The 15,159-nt window shown below is 46.5% G+C and overlaps 1 pseudogene; it reads right to left on the bottom strand.

Moving 5' to 3' along the window:
- Window positions 1-15,159, bottom strand: part of LOC135521388 (trichohyalin-like) — a 49,531-nt pseudogene that overhangs the window by 17,056 nt on the left and 17,316 nt on the right.

Here is a 15,159-nt window from a genome sequence, read left to right as displayed (position 1 = left end):
ACAATACTACTAGACTACGATGCTACTACCAGTAGTACCACAACAATACTACTAGACTACGATGCTACTACCACGACGATGCTGCTCCACAACAATACTACTACGACTACGATGCTACTATTTCTACGATACTACTACCACTACGCTACTACTACCACTACGATACTACTACCACCACTACGCTACTACTACCACTACGCTACTACTACCACTACGCACTACTACCACTACGACGATACTACTACCACCACTATGATACTACTACCACCACTACGATACTACTACCACCACTACGATGATACTACTACCACCACTATGATACTACTACCACCACTACGATACTACTACCACCACTACTACGATACTACTACCACCACTACTACTACCACCACTATGATACTACTATCACCATCACCACCACGATATGACACTACTACCACCACTACGATACTACTACCACCATTATGATACTACTACACTACTACCACCACTACTACGATACTACTACCACCATTATGATACTACTACCACCACTACGATACTACTACCACCACTACTACGATACTACTACCACCACTACGATACTACTACCACCACCACGATACTACTACCACCACTACAATACTACTACCACCACTACTACGATACTACTACAACCACTAACGATACTACTACCACCACCACGATACTACTACCACCACCACGATACTACTACCACCACTACGATACTACTACCACCACTACGATACTACTACCACCACTACAATACTACTACCACCACCACATACTACTACCACCACTACGATACTACTACCACCACTACGATACTACAACCACCACTACGATACTACTACCACCACCAAGATACTACTACCACCACTACGATACTACTACCACCACCACGATACTACTACCACCACTAGGATACTACTGCCACCACTACGATACTACTACCACCACCACAATACTACTACCACCACTACGATACTACTACCACCACCACCACTACCAGCACTACTACTACTACCACCACCACGATACTACTACCACCACTATGATACTACTACCACCACTAAGATACTACTACCACCACTACGATACTACAACCACCACTACGATACTACTACCACCACTACGAAACGTCACTACTACTACCACTATGATACTACTACCACCACTACGATACTACTACCACCACCACGATACTACTACCACCACCACGATACGACTACCACTACGATACTACTATCACTACTACGATACTACTACCACCACCACGATACTACTACCACCACCACGATACGACTACCACCACCACGATACTACTACCACCACTACGATACTACTACCACCACTACGATACTACTATCACTACTACCACCACTATGATACTACTACCACCACCACGATACTACTACCACCACCACTACGATACGACTACAACTGCGATACTACTATCACTACTTTGATACTACTACCACCACTACGATACTACTACCACCACTACGATACTACCACCACCACTACGATACTACTACCACTATGATACTACTACCACCACTACGATACCACTACCACTACGATAATACTACCACCACTACGATACCACCACCACTACGATACTACCACCACCACTACGATACTACCACCACCACTACGATACTACCACCACCACTACGATACTACTACCACCACTACGAGATATTACTACCACAACTACGATACCACTACCACCACGATACTACTACCACCACGATACGACTACCACTACGATACTACTACCACCACTACGATACTACCACCACCACTATGGGACTACTACCACCACTACTACGATACTACTACCATCACTACTACGATACTACTACCACAACTACGATACCACCACTACCACCACGATACTACTAGGAAAACCTTGGATCACTGTTACTCTAACTTCCGCGACGCATATAAGGCCCTGCCCCGCCCCTTTCGGAAAAGCTGACCACGACTCCATTTTGCTGATCCCTGCCTACAGACAGAAAATGAAACAAGAAGCTCCCCACGCTGAGGTCTGTCCAACGCTGGTCCGACCAAGCTGACTCCACACTCCAAGACTGCTTCCATCACGTGGACTGGGACATGTTTCGTATTGCGTCAGATAACAACATTGACGAATATGCTGATTCGGTGTGCGAGTTCATTAGAACGTGCGTTGAAGATGTCGTTCCCATAGCAACGATTAAAACATTCCCTAACCAGAAACCGTGGATTGATGGCAGCATTCGCGTGAAACTGAAAGCGCGAACCACTGCTTTTAATCAGGGCAAGGTGACTGGTAACATGACCGAATACAAACAGTGCAGCTATTCCCTCCGTAAGGCTATCAAACAAGCTAAGCGTCAGTACAGAGACAAAGTAGAATCTCAATTCAACGGCTCAGACACAAGAGGCATGTGACAGGGTCTACAGTCAATCACGGACTACAGGAAGAAATCCAGCCCAGTCACGGACCAGGATGTCTTGCTCCCAGGCAGACTAAATAACTTTTTTGCCCGCTTTGAGGACAATACAGTGCCACTGACACGGCCTGCAACGGAAAAATGTGGTCTCTCCTTCACTGCAGCCGAGGTGAGTAAAACATTTAAACGTGTTAACCCTCGCAAGGCTGCAGGCCCAGACGGCATCCCCAGCCGCGCCCTCAGAGCATGCGCAGACCAGCTGGCTGGTGTGTTTAAGGACATATTCAATCAATCCCTATACCAGTCTGCTGTTCCCACATGCTTCAAGAGGGCCACCATTGTTCCTGTTCCCAAGAAAGCTGAGGTAACTGAGCTAAACGACTACCGCCCCGTAGCACTCACTTCCGTCATCATGAAGTGCTTTGAGAAACTAGTCAAGGACCACATCACCTCCACCCTACCTGACACCCTAGACCCACTCCAATTTGCTTACCGCCCAAATAGGTCCACAGACGATGCAATCTCAACCACACTGCACACTGCCCTAACCCAACAGGACAAGAGGAATACCTATGTGAGAATGCTGTTCATCGACTACAGCTCGGCATTCAACACCATAGTACCCTCCAAGCTCGTCATCAAGCTCGAAACCCTGGGTCTCGACCCCGCCCTGTGCAACTGGGTACTGGACTTCCTGACGGGCCGCCCCTAGGTGGTGAGGGTAACACCCTCCTCCCCCGCTGATCCTCAACACTGGGGCCCCACAAGGGGTGGCCCTTCCTGTAGGTTCATGTTCACAACATCCGTGGCCACGTACGCCCCAACTCAATCATCAAGTTTGAGCGGCGCAGGTCCAACCAGTGCAGGCTTGATCTACCAACTGGAACTGCAGACTACAGGGAGGAGGCTGGGCTCCTCGGCCTGGTGCCATCAAACCCCACAACTCATCCAAAACTAAGGAGATGATTGTGGTTCAGGAAACAGCCCAGAGTTCTCTCCCTCATCCACATCGATGGAACAGTAGTGGAGAGGGTAGTAAATTTCCAGTTACTCAGCATACACATCCGCTACAAACCATGGTCCACCCCACAGAGCATTGTGAAGGGGAACGCGCCCGCAGTACCTCAGGAGGCTGATCAGGCCCTCACCAAACAAGGGCACTCGTTCATCCACCTCTACCGATGCACAATTGAGAGCATCCTGAGGGCTGTTCCCGCCTGGCCCAGTCAAAACTGTTCCGCCCTCAACTCGTAAGGCTCCCCAGATGGTGGAACAAACTCTGCACAACGCCATCACCGGAGTCAATCACCTGCCCTCCAGGACACCTACACCCCACCCGATGTTACAGGAATACCATAAAGATCATAAGGACATCAACCACCCGAGCCACTGCCTGTTCACCCCGCTAATCATTTAGATGGCACTCTCAGTACAGGGCTGCATCCAAGCTGGATGTCCGAAGACTGAAAAACAGCTTCTTCTCAAGGCCATCAGACTGTTAAATGAGCCACCACTAAAATTGAGGGTAGCTGCCAACACACTGACACTGACTCAACTCCAGCCACTTTAATAATGGTGCCCCAATTGATGGGAAATGATGTAAAATATATCACTAGCCACTTTAAACAATGCTACCTGTTATAATGTTACTTACGCTACATTATTCATCTCATATGCATACGTATATACAGTGGTACTCTATATCATCGACTGCATCCTTATGTAATACATGGATCACTAGGGGCACTTTAACTAGGCCAATTTGTTTACATACTCATCTCAATAAAACTAAGGAGATGATCTACTGTATCTTCCTATGCTGCTCTGTACCATCACTCATTCATATATCTTCATATATCCTTATGTAACACCCTTTATCCCCATACGATGTGTATAAGACAGTAGTTTAGGAATTTTAAGTTAGATTACATCACAGACAAACTGCATTGTCCAACTAGAAGACAAGCATTTCGCTACACGCAGCATTAACATCTGCAACCTCATGTGTATGTGACAAATAAAATTTGATTTGATTTGACTACCAAAAGCACTACCACCACTACAGATGCTACTACCACTACGATGCATCCTGGCACTATGATACACCGCCACTACGATGCTACTACCACTCAACCGTAAGCTACTCCAGAGGGTACGATGTCTGCCACCACTCACGGGGCTACTACCACTACAGGATGCTACACCACCCGATGTTACAGGAAGGCCACTAAAGATCATCAAGGACATCAACCACCCGAGCCACTGCCACTGTTCACCACCACTACAATCCAGAAGGCGAGGTCACTACAGGTGCATCAACGAGCTGGGACCACTACGAGACTGAAAACTACAGCTTCTATCTCAAGGCCATCAGACTGTTAAACAGCCACCACTAACATTGAGTGGCTGCTGCCAACACACTGACACTGACTCAACTCCAGCCACTTTAATAATGGGAATGATGGGAAATGACTGTAAAATATATCACTAGCCACTTTAAACAATGCTACCATATAATGTTACTTACGCACTACATTATTCATCTCACTATGATACCAATATACCACTACTCTATATCATCCACTGCATCCTTATGTAATACATGTATCACTACCACTTTAACTATGCCACTTTGTTTACGATACTCATCTCATATGTAATACAGTGCCAGCCACTGCCACTGTATCTTGCCTATGAATTGCCCATCACTCATTCATATATGACTTATGTACATATTCTTTATCCCTTTACACTAGACTGATAAGACAGTAGTTTAGGACAAACTGTCAAGCCTTTTACATAGACTGATTACTGGGTTGGGAACAAACTGTCAAGCCTTTTACATAGACTGACTACAGGGTGGGGACAAACTTAACATCTGCATAACTGACTGACATGTGTATGTGACAAATAAAATTTGATTTGATTTAGATTGACTACACTGAGGACAAACTGTCACCACTATTACATAGACTACCACTACGGTGAGGACAAACTGTCAAGCCTTTTACATGATACTGACCACCACTACGAGGACAAACTGTCAAGCTTTTATAGACTGACTACAGGGTGCTACAAACTGTCAATGCCTTTTACACTACGACTGACTACAGGGTGACCACAAACTGTCAAGCCTTTTACCACTAGACTACTACCACTGGGGACAATGTACTACCACTACATAGACTGACCACAGGGTGGGGACAAACTGTCTACCACTAGATACTACAATGATCACAAACTGTCAAGCCTTTCTACCACTAGACTGACTACACTACGATAAACTTCAAGTCATGAAAAGGAAACTAAACATGAATTGCTGTCAAGCCTTTTACATAGACTGACTACAGGGTGAGGACAAACTGTCAAGCCTTTTACATAGACTGACTACAGGGTGAGGACAAACTGTCAAGCCTTTTACATAGACTGACTACAGGGTGAGGACAAACTGTCAAGCCTTTTACATAGACTGACTACAGGGTGGGGACAAACTGTCAAGCCTTTTACATAGACTGACTACAGGGTGAGGACAAACTGTCAAGCCTTTTACATAGACTGACTACAGGGTGGGGACAAACTGTCAAGCCTTTTACATAGACTGACTACAGGGTGAGGACAAACTGTCAAGCCTTTACATAGACTGACTACAGGGTGGGGACAAACTGTCAAGCCTTTTACATAGACTGACTACAGGGTGAGGACAAACATGTTTGGGTCAACTATCCCTTTAAGTTAGTGTTTTCTTTACAACATTTTCTGCTTGTAACTTTTCCTTTATACATTTGTAAAGCATGACAAGTATATTCACCTGAGTTCCTCAATGTCCTGCCCCAGCTGGTCTCTCTCTCTCTCCAGTGAGAGGACAGTCCCCGCCACATCCTGGTTCTCTCTTAGTAGTTCCTCAGTCTCTCTCTCTGCCCTCCTCTGCTGCTCTGTTGCTTGGCACAGCTCTGCCTGCAGACCTCTCAACTCCCCACACACTGCACCGTGCTGCACAGACAGCTGTGACCCACATCAAGAACAATAAAATAATCAAGTGAGTAGAAGCAACACAAACCATACAGAGGAAGACTCTACTGTTCTCCTTCACCTCTTCCAGTCGTTTTCCAACCCTTCCTCTCTCCTCCCGTAGGGTCTCCACCTCTCTCTCCTTCTCCTCCCGTAGGGTCTCCACCTCTCTCTCCTTCTCCTCCCGTAGGGTCTCCACCTCTCTCTCCTTCTCCTCCCGTAGGGTCTCCACCTCTCTCTCCTTCTCCTCCCGTAGGGTCTCCACCTCTCTCCTTCTCCTCCCGTATGGTCTCCACCTCTCTCCAGCTCTCTCTCTGTCCCTGAGTTGCTGCAGGGAGCTGAGCTCTGATCTTCTACCAGTCCTGTACACACCCAAATACATTGATTGATAAGATATCGATTGATTGTCACACACAGGCTATTACAGAACACTGATGGAACTTTCACGATCACAAATCAGCCCTCACAGACAGGCACTGAGGAAAATGAATGTTCATATTTAGTCTTCAAAACAGATGTCTGTCTAAACAAGGTCTGTCTACTTTGAGGAAGTCACATCAAGTCCTACCTTAACTCTGTGCTCTCATTGGACTGGGTGTGAAGCTCCCTACGAAGGGTCACGACCTTTGACTCTAGTCCCTGTAGCTGGACCTGGAGGTCAGCCATCTCCATCTCAAGCTTGAGGGTAAGAGTAGATGTCTGAGGCAGTTCAGCAGCATATTCAGACGCAGTCATTTATGTAGAACATTTATTTGACAGTGGACATGTCATGTTCAACGTCGATGTAAAAGTGCAACAAAGCACTGGGCCTCAGGGTTAATACCTACCTGTAGAGGCTGGGCCTCAGGGTTAATTTATACCTGTAGAGGCTGGGTCTCAGGGTTAATGTCTACCTGTAGAGGCTGGGTCTCAGGGTTAATGTCTACCTGTAGAGGCTGGGTCTCAGGGTTAATGTCTACCTGTAGAGGCTGGGCCTCAGGGTTAATACCTACCCTGTAGAGGCTGGGCCTCAGGGTTAATACCTACCTGTAGAGGCTGGGCCTCAGGGTTAATGTCTACCTGTAGAGGCTGGGTCTCAGGGTTAATACCTACCTGTAGAGGCTGGGTCTCAGGGTTAATACCTACCTGTAGAGGCTGGGTCTCAGGGTTAATACCTACCTGTAGAGGCTGGGTCTCAGGGTTAATGTCTACCTGTAGAGGCTGGGCCTCAGGGTTAATACCTACCTGTAGAGGCTGGGTCTCAGGGTTAATGTCTACCTGTAGAGGCTGGGCCTCAGGGTTAATACCTACCTGTAGAGGCTGGGTCTCAGGGTTAATACCTACCTGTAGAGGCTGGGCGTCAGGGTTAATACCTACCTGTAGAGGCTGGGTCTCAGGGTTAATACCTACCTGTAGAGGCTGGGCGTCAGGGTTAATACCTACCTGTAGAGGCTGGGCCTCAGGGTTAATACCTACCTGTAGAGGCTGGGTCTCAGGGTTAATACCTACCTGTAGAGGCTGGGTCTCAGGGTTAATACCTACCTGTAGAGGCTGGGTCTCAGGGTTAATGTCTACCTGTAGAGGCTGGGCCTCAGGGTTAATACCTACCTGTAGAGGCTGGGTCTCAGGGTTAATACCTACCTGTAGAGGCTGGGCGTCAGGGTTAATGTCTACCTGTAGAGGCTGGGCCTCAGGGTTAATACCTACCTGTAGAGGCTGGGCCTCAGGGTTAATACCTACCTGTAGAGGCTGGGCCTCAGGGTTAATGTCTACCTGTAGAGGCTGGGTGTCAGGGTTAATACCTACCTGTAGAGGCTGGGTCTCAGGGTTAATACCTAGCTGTAGAGGCTGGGCCTCAGGGTTAATGCCTACCTGTAGAGGGTGGGTCTCAGGGTTAATACCTACCTGTAGAGGCTGGGCCTCAGGGTTAATACCTACCTGTAGAGGCTGGGCCTCAGGGTCAATACCTACCTGTAGAGGCTGGGTCTCAGGGTTAATGTCTACCTGTAGAGGCTGGGCCTCAGGGTTAATGTCTACCTGTAGAGGCTGGGCCTCAGGGTTAATGTCTACCTGTAGAGGCTGGGTCTCAGGGTTAATTTATACCTGTAGAGGCTGGGCCTCAGGGTTAATACCTACCTGTAGAGGCTGGGTCTCAGGGTTAATACCTACCTGTAGAGAATGGGCCTCAGGGTTAATACCTACCTGTAGAGGCTGGGTCTCAGGGTTAATACCTATCTGTAGAGGCTGGGCCTCAGGGTTAATACCTACCTGTAGAGGCTGGGCCTCAGGGTTAATACCTACCTGTAGAGGGTGGGTCTCAGGGTTAATACCTACCTGTAGAGGCTGGGCCTCAGGGTTAATACCTACCTGTAGAGGCTGGGCCTCAGGGTTAATACCTACCTGTAGAGGCTGGGCCTCAGGGTTAATACCTACCTGTAGAGGCTGGGTCTCAGGGTTAATGTCTACCTGTAGAGGGTGGGTGCCTCAGGGTTAATACCTACCTGTAGAGGCTGGGTCTCAGGGTTAATACCTACCTGTAGAGGCTGGGCCTCAGGGTTAATACCTACCTGTAGAGGGTGGGTCTCAGGGTTAATACCTACCTGTAGAGGCTGGGCCTCAGGGTTAATACCTAGCTGTAGAGGCTGGGCCTCAGGGTTAATACCTACCTGTAGAGGCTGGGTCTCAGGGTTAATGTCTACCTGTAGAGGCTGGGCCTCAGGGTTAATACCTACCTGTAGAGGCTGGGTCTCAGGGTTAATGTCTGGGCCTCACCTGTAGAGGCTGGGCCTCAGGGTTAATACCTACCTGTAGAGGCTGGGTCTCAGGGTTAATGTCTACCTGTAGAGGCTGGGCCTCAGGGTTAATACCTACCTGTAGAGGCTGGGCCTCAGGGTTAATACCTACCTGTAGAGGCTGGGCCTCAGGGTTAATACCTATCTGTAGAGGCTGGGCCTCAGGGTTAATACCTACCTGTAGAGGCTGGGCCTCAGGGTTAATACCTACCTGTAGAGGCTGGGCCTCAGGGTTAATGTCTACCTGTAGAGGCTGGGCCTCAGGGTTAATGTCTACCTGTAGAGGCTGGGCCTCAGGGTTAATACCTACCTGTAGAGGCTGGGCCTCCTGGGGCTTAAGGGTTAATACCTACCTACCTGTAGAGGCTGGTTCTCAGGGTTAATACCTACCTGTAGAGGCTGGGTCTCAGGGTTAATGTCTACCTGTAGAGGCTGGGCCTCAGGGTTAATACCTACCTGTAGAGATGGGACTCAGGGTTAATACCTACCTGTAGAGGCTGGGCCTCAGGGTTAATACCTACCTGTAGAGGCTGGGCCTCAGGGTTAATACCTACCTGTAGAGGCTGGGCTCAGGGTTAATACCTACCTGTAGAGCCTGGGCCTCAGGGTTAATGTCTACCTGTAGAGGCTGGGCGTCAGGGTTAATGTCTACCTGTAGAGGCTGGGCGTCAGGGTTAATGTCTACCTGTCGAGGGCTGGGCCTCAGGGTTAATGTATACCTGTAGTGCCTGGGCGTTGAGCTCTCTCTTGTCCTTGGCTAAGGCTTCATTTAAGGCAGCCATCTTCTCTAGGGCGTCACGGTGCTCTGACACTTCTCTCTTCAGAAGGGTTTGACCGGACGAAAGGGTTAACACTGACTCACGGGCCTGGAGAGAAGGAAAGAGCAGAGTGAGGGAGGAGAGAGGACAGATGGATGAGAGAGGAAGCGGGAGGAGAGAGGGAGGGGAGGAGAGGACAGATGCATGAGAGAGGAAGCGGGAGGAGAGAGGGAGGATAGAGGAAGGAGGAAGAGAGAGGGAGGAGAGAGGAAGCGGGAGGAGAAAGAGAGAAGAAGGAGAGAGGACCGATGGAGGAGAGGGAGGATGGAGAATGAGGAGGAGAGAGGAAGGAGAGAGGAAGGAGGAGAGGACCGATGGAGGAGAGGGAGGATAGAGGAATGAGGAGGAGAGAGGAAGGAGAGAGGAAGCGGGAGGAGAGAGAGGGAGGAGAGGACAGATGGGGGAGAGAGAAGCAAGTACTCTATATTATAGGGTGTCCACCACTCTGCCCAGAGTGGGTGAAAATACGCTTTGGTGAGGAAACTGCAGATCCTTATGTAATAAAACACATTTTACCAAGACAAATATGATTCTTCATGTTCTGAATCGTTCACTGGGGTCTTTCTCTAACAACATTACCATCATATCCAAAAAGTCGGAAATTGTAACCTATTGCACCCCATAATAAGCACTGAGCTCTGTTGTAACCTATTGTATTCGATAATAAGCACCGAGCTCTGTTGTAACCTATTGTATTCGATAATAAGCACCGAGCTCTGTTGTAACCTATTGTATTCGATAATAAGCACAGAGCTCTGTTGTAACCTATTGTATTCGATAATAAGCACCGAGCTCTGTTGTAACCTATTGTATTCGATAATAAGCACCGAGTATTCGATAATAAGCTCTGTTGTAACCTATTGTATTCGATAATAAGCACCTATTGAGCTCTGTTGTAACCTATTGTATTCGATAATAAGCACTGAGCTCTGTTGTAACCTATTGTATTCAATAATAAGCACCGGACTCTGTTGTAACCTATTGTATTCGATAATAAGCACTGAGCTCTATTGTAACCTATTGTATTCGATAATAAGCACTGAGCTCTGTTGTAACCTATTGTATTCGATAATAAGCACTGAGCTCTGTTGTAACCTATTGTATCCGATAATAAGCACCGAGCTCTGTTGTAACCTATTGTATTCACCCGATAATAAGCACTGAGCTCTATTGTAACCTATTGTATTCGATAATAAGCACTGAGCTCTATTGTAACCTATTGTATTCGATAATAAGCACTGAGCTCTATTGTAACCTATTGTATTCGATAATAAGCACCGAGCTCTATTGTAACCTATTGTATTCGATAATAAGCACTGAGCTCTATTGTAACCTATTGTATTCGATAATAAGCACCGAGCTCTATTGTAACCTATTGTATTCGATAATAAGCACCGAGCTCTATTGTAACCTATTGTATTCGATAATAAGCACCGAGCTCTATTGTAACCTATTGTATTCGATAATAAGCACCGAGCTCTGTTGACACCTATATGTTTTAGGATTTGAACATGTTGTGCAAATTGTAACCTGTTTCGATAATAAGCACCGGGTAACCTATTGTAAAAAAGCACAGAGCTCTGTTGACAGTATATGTTTTAGGATTTGACATGTTGCTGGTCTGCAAAGTTGTTTCATGACACAAAAAACTGGATTAGCATTCAATTAGCATGACATGAGCTGGATTAAATTAGCATGACACAAACTGGATTAAATTAGCATGAAACGAGCTGGATTAAATTAGCATGACACAAACTGGATTAAATTAGCATGACACGAGCTGGATTAAATTAGCATGACATGAGCTGGATTAAATTAGCATGACACGAGCTGGATTAAATTAGCATGACATGAGCTGGATTAAATTAGCATGACACGAACTGGATTAAATTAGCATGACACAAACTGGATTAAATTAGCATGACACGAGCTGGATTCAATTAGCATGACATGAGCTGGATTAAATAAAAAGGCTTTGAAATAAAAAACTTGTGGTACATAAAAAACATAAGGAATTACGCATTAATAATGAAAGACGTACAGTTGTGGCCAAAAGTTTTGAGCATGTCACAAATATTAATTTTCACAAAGTCTGCTGCCTCAGTTTGTATGATGGCAATTTGCATATACTCCAGAATGTTATGAAGAGTGATCTGATGAATTGCAATTAATTGCAAAGTCCCTCGTTTCCATGCAAATTAAATGAATCTCAAAAAAACATTTCCATTGCATGTCAGCCCTGCCACAAAAGGACCAGCTGACATCATTTAATTTATTCTCTCGTTAACACAGATGTGTGTTGACGAGGACAAGGCCAAGGCTGGAGATCACTCTGTCATGCTGGTTGAGTTTGAATAACAGACTGGAAGCTTCAAAAGAAGGGTGGTGCTTGGAATCATTGTTCTTCCTCTGTCAACCATGGTTACCTGCAAGGAAACACGTGTCGTCATCATTGCTTTGCACAAAAAGGACTTCACAGGCAAGGATATTGCTGCCAGTAAGATTGCACCTAAATCAACCATTTATCGGATCATCAAGAACTTCAAGGAGAGCAGCTCAATTGTTGTGAAGGCGGCTTCAGGGCACCCAAGAAAGTCCAGCAAGCGCCAGGACCGTCTCCTAAAGTTGATTCAGCTGCGGGATCGGGGCACCATCAGTACAGAGCTTGCTCAGGAATGGCAACAGGCAGGTGTGAGTGCATCTGCACGCACAGTGAGGCGAATACTTTTGGAGGATGGCCTGGTGTCAAGAAGGGCAGCAAAGAAGCCACTTCTCTCCAGGAAAAACATCAGGGACAGACTGATATTCTGCAAAAGGTACAGGGATTGGACTGCTGAGGACTGGGGTGAAGTCATTCTCTATGATGATTCCCCTTTCCCATTGTTTGGGGCATCCGGAAAAAAAGCTTGTCCGGAGAAGACAAGGTGAGCGCTACCATCAGTCCTGTGTCATGCCAACAGTAAAGCATCCTGAGACCATTCATATGTGGGGTTGCTTCTCAGCCAAGGGAGTGGGCTCACTCACAATTTTGCCTAAGAACACAGCCATGAATTAAGAATGGTACCAACACATCCTCCAAGAGCAACTTCTCCCAACCATCCAGGAACAGTTCGGGGAACAAAATATCGATATTTTGGGTCCATGGCCAGGAAACTCCCCAGACCTTAATCCCATTGAGAACTTGTGGTCAATCCTCAAGAGGCGGGTGGACAAACAAAACCCCACAAATTCTGACAAACTCCAAGCATTGATTATGCAAGAATGGGCTGCCATCAGTCAGGATGTGGCCCAGAAGTTAATTGACAGCATGCCAGGGCGAATTGCAGAGGGTTTGAAAAAGAAGGGTCAACACTGCAAATAATGACAAAAGCGTCTGCTAAATGGGATATATTTTCATTATTTAATCACATTTGATGACCAATCTATTCAGAAATACAGGTAATTATACTTCAGGTATCTGTTTCATCTGACCACTGAATGTAGTTCTAAAGAACAGGTGAGCGATCACCATCATAACTTTTATTTAACTAGGCAAGTCAGTTAAGAACAAATTCGTTTTACTTTGACGGCCTACCTAAAACATGAAAATAACTGCCTTGTTCAATCAGAACGACAGATTTTTACCTTGTCAACACGGGGATTCGCTATTTTCAGCAACCTTTCTGTTACTGGCCCAACGCTCTAACAACTAGGATACCTGCCGTCACTGAAGGCATATTCCCTGACCGGGAAAAACTCCAAACCCAGGCCTTTTGAGAGTGCCGAATCTTTAAATCATTAAAAACCATTAAATACACAGAGCATGTGTCAGATTCAATCTAAGACTCTAAGAAGTTATGGCCCAGAGGTTGAGAGAGACATGTGGTTTGGCCCATCCCTAGTTTCAGCAGCTTCATCCTCTGCCCGTTTGTCCAGCTGTTCTCATTGCAGCTCTCCCTGGAACATGCAGCTCATGCGGATTGGCCCATCACGCTCACTGAGATGACCACGTGGTTTGGTCCATTAGTTTGGAATCAGACATGGTTTATGGCCCATTAACATCAACAGTTGTCACAAAGTGATTTGGCCCATTAACTTTGGAGTAACCTGGACTATGTACCGTTTGGCCTCATCACTTTCCAGCTCATTCCTCTGCTCCTCCTGGCCCTCCCTCTCCAGTCTCAGTCGAGACATGTCCTTTCCTCCCTCATCTGTCTTTCTTCCTCCAGCTGACTCCTCAATGAACATCTTCTTCACTGACACACAAAAACATCAACAACACACAGCAGCATCAATAACACAAACAACATCAACAGCAACATGATCTGTATGTCCTACCTGAGTAACATGTCCTGTATGTCCTACCTGAGTAACATGTCCTGTATGTCCTACCTTTGGAGTAACATGTCCTGGTTAAATGTCCTGATCTGTCCTATCTGAGTCACATGTCCTGTGTGTCCTACATTTAGTCATTCCTACCCGAGTAACATGTCCTGTGTGTCCAGAGTAACATGTCCAACCCAGACAAACATGTCTGCTTAAACTCAGTAACATGTCACAAACAACTAACATGTTCTGTGTGTCCTATTGAACACTGTCCTAAACAGTAACATGTCACTGTCCTACCAGTCTGAGTGTCCTACCTGAGTAACATGTCCTAGGTGTCCTACCTGAGTAACATGTCCTGAACCCTACCTGGATTTAATAACATGTCCTGACCCCTCCTTTGGTAACATGTCCTACCCGAGTAACATGTCCTGAGTGTCCTACCTGAGTAACATGTCCTACCTGAGTAATGTCCTACCTGATTAACATGTCCTGTGTTCCTACAAAACATGTCCTACCTGGTAACATGTCCTGTGTGTCCTTGGTAGATGTCTGGTGTCCTACCTGCTAACATGTCCTGAGTGTCATGCTACCTGAGTAACATGTCAACCTGGTAACATGTCCTACCTGAGTAACATGTCCTACCTGAGTGACATGTCCTGTTCCTCCTGAGTAACATGTCCTGTGTGTCCTGACCTAGTAGCATTCCTGTGTTTTGGGTAGCATGTCCTGTTGTGTCCTACCTGAGTAACATGTCCTGAGTGTCCTACCTGGCAGTAACATGTCCTACCTGAGTAACATGTCCTACCTGAAAAC

The sequence above is a fragment of the Oncorhynchus masou genome, chromosome 29, assembly GCF_036934945.1.
Source record: "Oncorhynchus masou masou isolate Uvic2021 chromosome 29, UVic_Omas_1.1, whole genome shotgun sequence".
In the NCBI taxonomy this organism is placed as follows: domain Eukaryota; kingdom Metazoa; phylum Chordata; class Actinopteri; order Salmoniformes; family Salmonidae; genus Oncorhynchus; species Oncorhynchus masou.
The sequence above is the reverse complement of the archived record's forward strand: the minus strand, read 5'-3'. Positions and strand labels throughout refer to the sequence as shown.